This window comes from Squalius cephalus (genome assembly GCF_949319135.1).
Source record: "Squalius cephalus genome assembly, chromosome: 6".
Classification (NCBI taxonomy): Eukaryota; Metazoa; Chordata; class Actinopteri; order Cypriniformes; family Leuciscidae; genus Squalius; species Squalius cephalus.
In genome coordinates, this window is record NC_137127.1 from 6965828 (window position 1) to 6977971 (window position 12144).

Below are 12144 nucleotides of genomic sequence, written 5' to 3' on the forward strand. Positions count from 1 at the left end.
TGAAGGCCCGTTCACACCAAGGACGATAACGATAAAGATAACGATAAAGATATAGCTCTAAAAATCGTTCTCAATATTAAAGAATAGCAGAGTTCACGCCACAGTGATAACGATAACGGCACAGAGAAACGATATCGTTGGGATCACTCTCCGAACGATTTTATCTAGCTGATGAACGATAAAAACATAGACAGCCAATCAGAATCCATCCTGCTGTCACAAGCTCGAGCATTTAAAGTGACATACAAGCACGCGCTTAGAATAAACAACAATTTTGTCTGCTGGTGTGGACGCTAATATAGTTATCTTTATAGTTATCGTTGTCGTTGTGATCGTGCCTTAATAATAGACCATCAGTCCGTTTGGTGCTCTAGCGGGTAATAAACAGAACTGCATGCGTCTTGCAGAAGAACATTGTAGCCGGAGCTACTTCTCTATGTTTAAGTCTATGACGAGTCACGCATTTACTGTTACTCCACAGCGGTATGACCTGAACCAGTCAAAAATAGTCCCAATATAAACACTTATTATAGGTGTACCGTAGTGATTCAGGATGAGACAAAAATCTGGTTTGGAAAATGGATTCATGATGTACTCGCTTAGCCTACATTTAGTAAATTTCGCACACAAAAAAAGTTACAGACTGCAGCTTTAATTTCATGACAGCAAGAGAGAGTCACATACAGTAGAATATAACTGCTGTGTTTACATGATGTCCATCATTTAGATTTGTTCCACCATCAAACCCTGCTGTGCGATTGCTCTGGGCCTGGGAACGTAACCTCAATGTTGATGGTGCTACCTGCTGTTAGCGTCATAGCGGTTTCTCTGTGCTATCACAGGCGGAAAAATAACTAGCATTTGGGACGTGCTAAGTGTATAATAACATTCAAACTGTCCATTTGGAGTGCTCTGCCAGAGGAATCAATTATCACAAAGAGTTTCAGATGGCTCAGATTGCTATTAAATGATATCTTTCAGTGGTTGTGATAGGAGAATTCAGCAGGCATTTATCTCTATTAAAGCAACGTGTTGAAATGATTGGATAATTTGGGGTCAAGTTTGCCTAGCCTGACTGGAGAACACAAGATAAACAGTTAAAGATTGTGTTTTGATTTTCAGCGGTGTGCAGCAGCTGTGTGCTATCGTAATAAGTACTGTATTATATTCTTGTTTACAAAGCCAAGCTGTTCTTTAGATTAGTAAAGATTAATACTTCAGCCATGCTGGAAAACTATAGCTTTGTTTCCCATGGTGCCTGTTGATATTTCCCAAATGCAATGATATTCTTTTCATTTGTGTAACACTATGCAATAGAATTGTTACTTTCTCTGTGGGGCATCAACAGCAGCTCTGCAGGGAAATAGAAAGAAGTGGGGGAAAAAACATATTTCTCATTTTCTCTTAACCACAGTCTAATTTGTTTGCATTGCATTTGTCACAATGGTGGCTAGTGACATGAATAGAGTGTTAAAAAGTTACAAGAGTTGGAAGAAGCCAAAGAAAACAGGCTGCTGATGCTTCGAGGTGATGGATCATACAGATTCTTGGCATCGGGAAGGGTGTGCTTTGTCCTGGTTATTAATCTGTGGTGTTTACATTCGGTACAGTGAACTTTTCCCAAAAAAAAAAAAGGTACTTGTGCTGAAAAGTTATGATTGGATTTTGATGTTTTTTTTGTTTGTTTGTTAGTTTGTATTTGGCAGGGAGTGTTTAACATGACATGCTGTTATGCACCAGATTTAACCAAATAAAAATACCGAACCCAAATTATGGGTAACCAAGCTAGTGTAGTCTGATTCCCAAATAAATTACTCTTATGAACGTTTCTGTTTAGTTAATCAAAGACATTCAGTGCAGTCTGATTGTACAACAAATCACTTTTATGAATCGGTTCTTTTAGCGAATCAAATACATTCTGTACTTTCAACTAAGGCCCTGTTTACACCTTGTATTAAAGGGATACTCCACTTTAAAATGAAAATTCTGTCATCATATACTCACCCTCATGTTGTTTCAAACCTGTATGAATTTCTTTCTTCTGCTGAACAGAAAGGAAGATATTTAGAAGAATGTCAGTAACCAGTACCATTGACTTCCATAGTATTTTTTTTTTCCTACTATGGAAGTCAATGGTACCAGAAACTGTCTGGTTACTGACATTCTTCTAAATATCTTCCTTTCTGTTCAGCAGAAGAAAGAAATTCATACAGGTTTGAAACAACATGAGGGTGAGTATATGATGACAGAATTTTCATTTTAAAGTGGAGTATCCCTTTAAGATGCGGATCACAGGTGGATGACGCTAAATACAGGTGTAAACGGGGTCTAAAACGCTTTGAGCTTGTCCACTTTCGACCACTTCCAGAGGTAGTCGAAAACATTAGACTGGATTGCTTCCAGAGCAAGACATTGACGAATAATTATACATCATCTCACTATAGGCTCCGCCCACTGGCATTCAGTCGCTTAACAGCTGACACTTGCTCCACTGGATGTGAGTGTCACGTCAAAAGCAAATAGAACTCATTATAATCACTGACGCTGTCTACACTAAATGTGCATGTTTTACGCTTCAGTCTGCCGACAACAGGACAAATGGAAGCGTACAGGAACGTTCATTTTGACGTGTCCAGTTTAAACAGCTTGTTTATGTCTCTGTACAGACATCAGGAGCAAGTGGATGGTTTATTTTTAATGGCGTTCTGGATCGCGTTGGATAATTATGTTTCTTCAGAGAATTTGACCACAGATTGTTTTGTAATTGAGGCACAGTGTAATGGAGTTCGCAAAAAAAAACTTGTGTTGAAAGATGAAGCAGCCGACTGTATTGAATCTGACAGCAGCTGCATCACAAACCATAAGTAAATGGTTTCACAATGCTTTGTCTGCAATGACGTTAGCCAATCATAACAGCAGCCGTTTACTGACCAGCCTTAAGGAGCCGTCCTTAAAAACTTTATTAACATTATAAGTAAACCTCAAGGAACATATTAAAATAATAAAATAAATCCATGTAATGACCCCTTTAAGGAACCGGAATCATTAAATTGTTTATTATTCCAAATCCATCCCATATCCATCATTCAAAATACCAGACGAGACACTCTGGGAGCTTTGTTTTGAAAATAAAACATTTTTAATTGATCACATATTCGCATGGCTTTCACGTCACATTTTTGTCATTCTTGTCTCATGCAGGACAACAGAAGATCTTTGACCCTTTTGACCTTTGGTGCCATTTTAAGTTGGTAAATCAGTGCATGAATCAGACGAAGCAATCAGCTCATGCATGCAAGGTTGGATGCCATTCTTGCATGACGAATATCTAGAGATTTGACATGATCATTTTGCCCACATCCTCTTTTCTAGATTAAAGAGTGCATCACACACAAAGTAAGATTGTCAGCCGATCTGATTTGTCTTGGCAGTGTTGAATGGACACAAAAGGGGCCAGCTCTTTGACCTCTGACCGTGTAATTAGCCAAATGCTTTTGGGAGAGGGCAGTCACACTGCCACTGCTAAATATAATCAATCAGCACCATACTTCATGCCTGAGAAGACTGGACTCCCTTTATGTGAGTGCATTTTTGTAATTACTTCACAATTAACCAACATTTACGGCACTCTAAGGCTGTTTAAAATGGTGTGTATAGGAATCATTAGTGCATATTTAAGTTTGAATGATGTGATAAGAGTTCTTTTGTGTTCTTTCATCCAATGGCTGGCTATTAGGAATGTGGATGATCACATACCAGTTTGTTTTCTTTGTAGTCACAGTGCATGCTTGTTTCAAATCGATTTATTGATTTAAATTTGGATATAAATGTCATTTAAAAAGCAGATTTTAAATGAACTGTGCTGGTATAATTTAAATGAATATTACATACACTACCGTTCAAAAGTTTGGGGTACGTTTGGTTTTCTATCTTTTTTTTTTTTTTTTTTTTAGAAATTAATCAGTAAAGATGTTTATAATCTTTCGAAATAATTCTATTTCAAATAAATGCTGTTCTTTTGAATTTAGGGTTATGGTTAGATCTTAGAATCCTGAATAAAAAATATCAGGATTTACAATTTTTAAGCAGCAATGTTATTCTATATTAATAACAATGAGAAATGTTAATTGAGCAGCAAATCAGCATATTAGAATGATTTCTGAAGGATCATTTGACACTGAACACTGGAGTAATGAAACTGAAAATTCAGCTTTGGCATTACAGGAATAAATTACACTTTAAAATTTATTAAAATAAAAAACTGTTATTTAAAATTCACAATATTACTGTTTTTACTGCATTTTTATCACATAAATGCAGCCTTGGTGAGCATTTAAAAAACGTACAGACTTTTGAACGGTAGTGAATAAATAAAATTATATTAAAATCATTTTTTAATACTTTTATTTTGAACATTTTTGAAAACTGTAGTTTTTGAACTTTTGAAGTTTTTTGAAAACTGCCATTTAATTATGCCTGTGTTGCAAAGTTGAATTTCCAGCATCATTACTCCAGTCTTCAGTGTCACATGATCCTTCAGAAATCATTCTGATATGCTGATTTGCTGCTCAAGAAACATTTGAAAACAGTCACTGCTTAATATTTTTTGTAGAAACCTGATGCATTTTATTCAGGATTCTTTGATGAATAGAAAGTAAAAAAAAAAAAAAAGCATTTATTTGAAATCAAATTAATGTGTGCTTACTGAATAAAAGTGTAAATATGTAAAGTTTTAGTTTGGTAGGTAATGTATTAAGTAATAGTTTGGATCATTGTGCGTTCTTTTGCTATCTGTCACTCCTTTTTTTTTTTCTGGCCATTCCCGGATCTGTTTTGTTTTCCTATTTTCGTGCAGTTTCATGCCAGAATTTAAGTGTAACCATTGTAACCACACAAAACATATAATATCTTACTCATACAGGCCAACTCGAAGAGGATGGGTTTCCCTTTTGAGTGTGGGTTCTTCCCAAGGTTTCTTTCATAGACTAAGGGGCTTTTCCCTGCCATGGTCAGACACTGACACTACTTTAGAACAATCTGTAATCTGAAGCTGAAGAACTGGCACCAAGCAGAATGTCCATAATAGCAGAAAACACTGCAGCCCTCTGTTCCATTGTATTATCTCAAGGATTTTAGGCAGGACAAATCTTCACAGCTAGAGGTCAGCTTCTTTTTGCCATGGTGTTTGTATTTCTGGAGCTTCTGTCTTTGCCTAAGGCATCGCCCTGTAAGAGAGTTTTTGTACATGATGGAAAACAGTACAGTCTGATCCGCTTTCTGCATTCCAGTCAACCTACAACACGACATATTTGGAATGTCATTCATGGGCTCTCAAAGACACGAAGGGACTCACAAAAGACATTGGACCGTATTTTGTACCATCATCGTCATACGTATTAAGTCCAATATGAAGCAGACAATGTTCCATTATTATTCTGGTCTGTTTGGGCGGACATGAACAATGATGTTTTATACAGTTTTGATGTGGTGAAGGGCAAACCAGCCAGTTATAATAGTTGTGGGCAGAAAAAGTCTCTTAATGTAAAAAAATGACCATCAAGTATAAACCTTTTTTCTTGGTCCCATTTTATATTAAATGTATTTGTGTGCTAATATTAAAATTAATCATTTGATGCAATGCACTTATTGTAAATAATTTCTGAAATGACTAATTACAAGTTAATCTTTAAGAACACTCATGATTTAATAACACTGTTAAATGTAATCTTTAGCAAATCTCAACCTGAATTGCCTATCCATTTTTCATATTGTACTAAACTGTTCCTAAATTCGCTTGTACTATAGCATTTAAAATGACTGATTTTAGTTTTTTAGTTTATTTAGACAAAATAGTATAGAATTTTATAGTATCTGCCATTTATCAGTTAATTCATGAAAACGAGTATAATTATGACCTGGCTTTGTCTTAGGGACTGTACAATAATAGATGCAAATCAGGCGTTTTCATTGACATCAAAAATGCACAGCAAGGACAGGTAGCAAAAAGGTGGTTGTTTTGCATCATGTATAGAAAGAATGCATAACACGCTACATTCCACAGAGGACACTAAACCCCATCAATATCGTCCTCTATCTAAGAGAGTTTGAGCAATAACATCTGCCGTTTACCCAGTCAAGAGTGCACTGCGGCAAAAGGCCATGATTTCTTCTTCAAACCCTCCATCGATTGACCAACAGCTGCCACTATTGAGAAAAATCGTTTCTATGAAATCAAGTGCCAGTGAAAACAGCGGAGGCCATTCATCAGAAGCAGGCCTGCTCTATTTGTTAGTGAGATTTTGCTTGCTGTGAATCAATGGGTTTTTTTTTTTGAAGAGTGTGGAATTAGCGCAAATAAATCATGATCACTTAGTTAGGTCTGCTGCAGAACAAAAAGTACTGTGTTTTCACTGGCTCAGACTCAGACGGCAGCTTGTCTTCTTGTCCTAAAAAGCAGGAGTCTCCGTTTAATCGCAAAGACGAGTAGATTGAAGGGAAGACAAAACATTAGGAAGACTTGTTTGGAAGTCTGCGTGGAGATGGACCTTTAAATGGAATAATAGCAGAGCTCACTGTTTTTCAGCTCTTGTCACTTTTTTTTTATTTTTTCAAATGTGTATCACTTTGATGTAAAGTGGTTTTGCTCTAGCAAAGACAACTCTGAAATCTGTTTGTCAGTACTTGGCTGCAATCTGCAGATAATAGCCGGGGTCTGCTGGGCTCTTCGCAATGCCAATCACAGCCGGGCTTCTCCAGCTGGGAGAGAAAATGGTGTTTTTTGGGGTTTTTTTTGGTGCCTGACAAAAGGTGCTATGTCAGGCTCTTCCCAAATCCCCTGTCTCTCAGTATGAGAGATTCCCAAATCCCCTGTCTCTTCTAATATGTTGCTCAAGAAACATTTCTTAATTATTATCAATTTCGAAAATAGGTTTTGCTGCTTAATATTTTCGGTGGAAACTGTGATTCACCAAAGAATCCTGAAAAAAAATATTAAGCAGCAAAAACCTTTTCAACACTGATAATAATATGAACCATTATTAATAATTGAATACCAATAATAGTTGATAACTAAGCAGCAGATCAGCATATTCTGAAGGATCATGTGACACTGAAGACTGGAGTAATGACGCAAAAAAAAATCAGCTTTGCATCACAGGAATAAATCACGTTTTAAAATATATTAAAATAGAAAACAATTTGTTATAATATTTCACAATATTACTGTATATATAAATAAATGCAGCACTTGTGAGCATGAGAAACTTCTTTCAGAATCATTAAAAAATCATTTTACCAATAGTGTACTAACATCTGCTGTTTCCTTTCCCAAAATGTGCTGTTTGTTTGCAACTGTAAGTAAATCAGCCTATGTCTTATACATGGGCCGTCTTATGTATTGCACAACGATAGTTTTCCCTTTCACATTCCCTTTGAAAGCGAGTTGAAAAGAGTTCATGTCCCGGTAAACTCTCATGTTTTTGTGTGACAGTGGGTGGGGATGGAAAGGCAGTGAGTGTGGACTGTCTCTCAGGACCATCAGCCAACCACTGTGACCACATGCTCCCACATCGGCCCCTTGCTGGTCTGAAGCTGCTCTAGATCCTGGGAGCCTCTTTGGCAAAAAGACTGTAAAACAGGCCACTCCTGACTCCATTCCACTCCCGCCCAAAACTCGCCAACAAAATACTAGGGTGTAGTGGGTGGTTGCCAGAGCGTTTCTAGGTGGTTGTTCTGGTGTTCTGACTGAGTTTTAGTATGTTGCTATGCTATTGATAGGATGTTTTGAATTTGGGTTTTAGTGTTTCTATGAGATTGCTAGGGTGAATTTTTTTTTTTTTTTTTTTGCGGTTACTATGTGGTGCTAAATAAATGGAAAATATAGCCTAACTTTCTCAGATATAACAAGAAACTTGTTTAACAATGGGCAGTAAGTTAGAAATAATGTTTGCTCGCATGGTCATTTGGCTATAATTTTTAATTAGGCCTGCAAAAGATAGATAGATAGTTGTCTTTGCAACCCTATTTATAATTAATAAAGTATTTTAAAGTGATAGTTCACCCAAAAATGAAAATTCTGTCATTAATTACTCAACCTCATGTCATTCCAAACCCGTAAGACTTTTGTTCATCTTTGGAACACATTAAAGATCTTTTTGATGAAATCTGAGAGTTTTCTGTCCCTCCATTGACAGCTACGCAACTACCACTTTGATGCTACAAAAAGTTCATAAAGAGATCGTAAAAATAATCGATATGAATTGAGCGGTTTAGTCAAAACTTTCTGAAGAGACACGATTGCTTTATGTGATAAACAGATTGAATTTAGTCTTTTATTCACAAATATTCATCAATATTACGGAAGCTCAAGCATGTTCGCTTGACGTGCGAGAACCAATGAGGTTCATTCTCGTGTTACGCAGCATGTTTGAGCTTCAGCAAGAACCAATGAGATTCATTCTCGTGTTACGCAGCACGTTTTAGCTTCAGCATGAATGAATGAATAAATGAGGCATTTATATAGCGCTTTCATATGTACTACTGTACACAAAAGTGCTTTACAATCATATCAGGGGAATCTCTCCTCAACCACCACCAGTGAGATTATTTCTTGTGTTACGCAGCACGTTTGAGCTTCCGCAAGAACCAGTGAGGTTTGTTCTTGAGTGTCAAGCAGGTTCGGTTAAGCCTCTGTTTATTTTCGCTGATCAATGTTAATTATGAATAAAAAGCCTAAATTAAATCTTTTCATCATATAAAGCGATCAAGCCTCTTCAGAAAATTTGGACTTAACCGCTCAATCTCTTTATGAACTTTTTGAAGCGTCAAAGTGGTAGTTGCGTAGCTGTCAATGGACGGACAAAAAAATTCTCAGATTTCATCAAAAAGATCTTTAATGTGTTCCGAAGATGAACGAAATTCTTGCGGGTTTGGAACGACATGAGGGTGAGAAATCAATGACAGAATTTTCATTTTTGGGTGAACTATCACTTATATAGGTATATGCGTGTATCTGCCTATTTTTACTTATCAGACCAGCAAGCATCTCTATAAAAATGTAAATGACTGTTGTGATTTACCCAGTAATAAATGTTCCTTCTCAATGAGGGTTAGATTGCAAACTGAAAGAGATTAATATAACTGCATTATTGTATTTTCACCCTGCCATCCATTATTGATGCCAAAAAGGGTGTGTGTACATATGTAAAACCATTGTGCATGGCCGTAAAAACCCGTCTCAGTCCGATGATAATCCATTTTAAAATTCCAGTTTGAGATGGTTGCGGTGTATTTTTCCTCTGCAGGTTGTTACGTTATCAGACAGAAGGTGTAAAGGGGAGTGCCTCCTCTCCTCTCCTCTCCTCTCTCCACAGCTCTGCCTCCTCAGGAGTGGAAAGCAATGATGTAATGTGCCTGGCTGCCCCCCTCTGCTGCGTTTCATTCCCCCTTTCTCTCTCTCGTTCTCTCTCTCCGCCACTGCTGCTGGTGCTGGTGTTGGTGGCTGGCGTTTGTGTGAGCTGCAGCCCTGGGCATCTCTGGGGATCCCTGCAGAGCTACTGTTCCTCTTCTCCCTGTGACGGCTGGGGCTCGCCCGCTCGCGGAAAAGACCCTCTCTCGTCGACCAAGGTAATTTCTCTCCAGCCCTGACAAATGGCATGTGTTCAGATTTGAAAAGAAGGAGAGCGAGGCAGGACAGCGGTTTGGGCTTAGGGTCTGGTGCACAGCTGAATGAAAAGGTCTGCGTCCCGAACGCCTGCTGTCACCGCAGCACCGGGTGCCATGGCAATAGATTGAATTTGGTTTCCCGAGGCTGCCGCTGTCAGTTGTTCTCTCGCGCGGATCTCACACATGCACGCACACACTGCTTCTCGCAAGGTGTTGGTTACCATGGTTAGCGAAGGATGGATTCCTGTGCTGGCTCATAGCTGGGTCAGCATATCACCTGGAAGACTGCAGCCTTTTCAACAGGGGATTGTGCTCTGAATGGATCTTCATTGTGGCTTGAAAGTAAGAATGTCTGTTGTATTCTGTAGGCTTTAATGAACAGGTGAACTTGCGGCTGAGATTGATTCTTGTGCTTTTTATTACTTTGTCCACGAAGACTTATAAATTATGCTGAGCTTTTGTGGGAAATATGTTCCTGTCCTGCATGAATGTGACATGTAGATTGATTTTCCTGCATATTTATGCATGAGGGACTGGGTGTGTGCGTGGACACTGCTTCATAGTATGGACAGGGTAAGCCCTTCTTGCAGCTCTTGCGTGTTCCCAATTTATGATGTGGACAAAATCTACTTGAACACAGTCGATGATTTCTAATGATTCCAGAATTGCCAGTAATTTTTTTTTTTTTTTATTATGCTACAGTTGTATGAAATGCATTTTGTGTGAATCTATCTATCTATCTATCTATCTATCTATCTATCTATCTATCTATCTATCTATCTATCTATCTATCTATCTATCTATCTATCTGTCGTAAAAGTTCAAGTTGTTTCAGGGGTAGCTCGCTGTAAAATCGCATACTTTGTCTTTTGCAATTTTTTAATATTTCATGTGTCTGGGCTGCTCCACGTGCATATGTGGTCATGACTAATTTATCCAGAGGATTTTTTTCCCTGTTATATCAAGAGACGGAAAATACCAGCAGCCTCCATGTCAATTTTGCATAAATAATTGATTTGCTAAGTTCGAGTAATTACTGCACTGTGTGAATATAAATCCATGCATTATAGTCGTAGTGTCTAATCTAGTCTTTCATAGTCTTAATTTGCTCTTTTTCAACCTGAGTAATTGTAGATTTCAAATAGATTAAGGGTACATGCGTTTTAAAAGTCCTCGGGGGGGTTATTAAAGAAACAGTAGGCTTGTCTCAATGTCAGAATCAAATAGTGTAAAGATTTTCTTTTGTGATGAGGATCTGTGAAATCTGCAGACCTGAGAAAAATGGCCCACTGTGATTGGTGGAATGGGACCATGTGGGCTTGTCGGGGGTCAATTTATGATTTCCCAGCGGGGAGAAGGTTATGTTTACTCAGGATGTGGTTGGCTCCTGCAGCTAGCATGTTTTATCTGTGAGCGGCTGGAATATGTGAGCGTTGCTTCACAATCGCATTTTCCACGCATCAATAAATTGATCCAAAGGAAGCATACCAACCTGAAACCTCTCTCTTTTTAAAAAAAGATAAAGCTTAGATTTTGTCACTCTGTCCAATGATGAAGACATGAAATGTCTGTGGCCGGAATGTTCCCTAAATGATTAGCCCATGTATCATGCGGTGCCTCAAAAAACAGTTTTCTCAGTGAGTGTTTTTATTGATTTCCCTCCTACCAGACAGTGAGTCTGAAAAAAAACCAAAAAAAAAAAAAAACCAGCCTTCCCCCAGGAAATGTCTAAATTTCACACAGTCGTAATGTTGCACTTGAAGGATTTCGACAGACATTTTGACTCTAAGTCGCTTAGCGTTCCTTTGCGAAGATCCGAATGCCAGGATTTAGCTCCCCAGCAGGTGATTTCAACTGCAAAGAAGTTGCTGGAGATCTTAAAATAGAGCCGATGGAAGGGAGTGTCCTCCAGTGAGTTCACTTCCACAGTGGGATTGTGTGTCCCCTAACACTGAGCAAGGTCAGGGAAACTCTGGAGGAGATTGTTTGGTCTGGCTGAAGCTATGGCTCATATGGCCCTTCGTGTAGCATTGTTAGCTGAGTGGGCATGACACAGTCTTTGTCCTATTGCTGTATTGTTTCTCTCTCACACATTCACAAACTATAAACCAGGACAAAGGCCTCTGAAAGGACAGACGTAGTGTCCGACCCGTAGTAAATTCCAAATTTGTGTGTGAGCATTTCATTGAGCAATAAATCAGTTCTGTTAATTATAAACCTCAACTCTTTAAAAAGAAACTGCTTTATTCAGCCTAAACTGGGTTACTGGTTTTAGCTGTTCAAAAGAGCCCTAAAGTGCCCCAAACCCCTCTAAAACCAGTCAACAGACCAGGCTGGGTGACCAACTAAGACCAGCAAACCAGTTTAGGATGAGTTACACTCTGCACATAAAATGCATGAGAGAGTCCAACCTGATCTCACGGCAATTGGTATGTATTTTACGAGGTAGCTAATTCGGATGAATTCGTACGAATGACCTAT

The 12144-nt window shown here is 38.3% G+C and overlaps 1 protein-coding gene across 1 annotated transcript in view; it reads left to right on the forward strand.

The window, feature by feature from the left end:
- sema4ba (sema domain, immunoglobulin domain (Ig), transmembrane domain (TM) and short cytoplasmic domain, (semaphorin) 4Ba) overlaps positions 1-12144 on the forward strand; it is a 114563-nt gene that overhangs the window by 36152 nt on the left and 66267 nt on the right. Inside the window, exon 5 of the mRNA XM_079874618.1 lies at positions 9522-9624. The gene's annotated coding sequence lies outside the window, so the exon portion shown is untranslated. The remainder of the gene's footprint in view (positions 1-9521; positions 9625-12144) is intronic.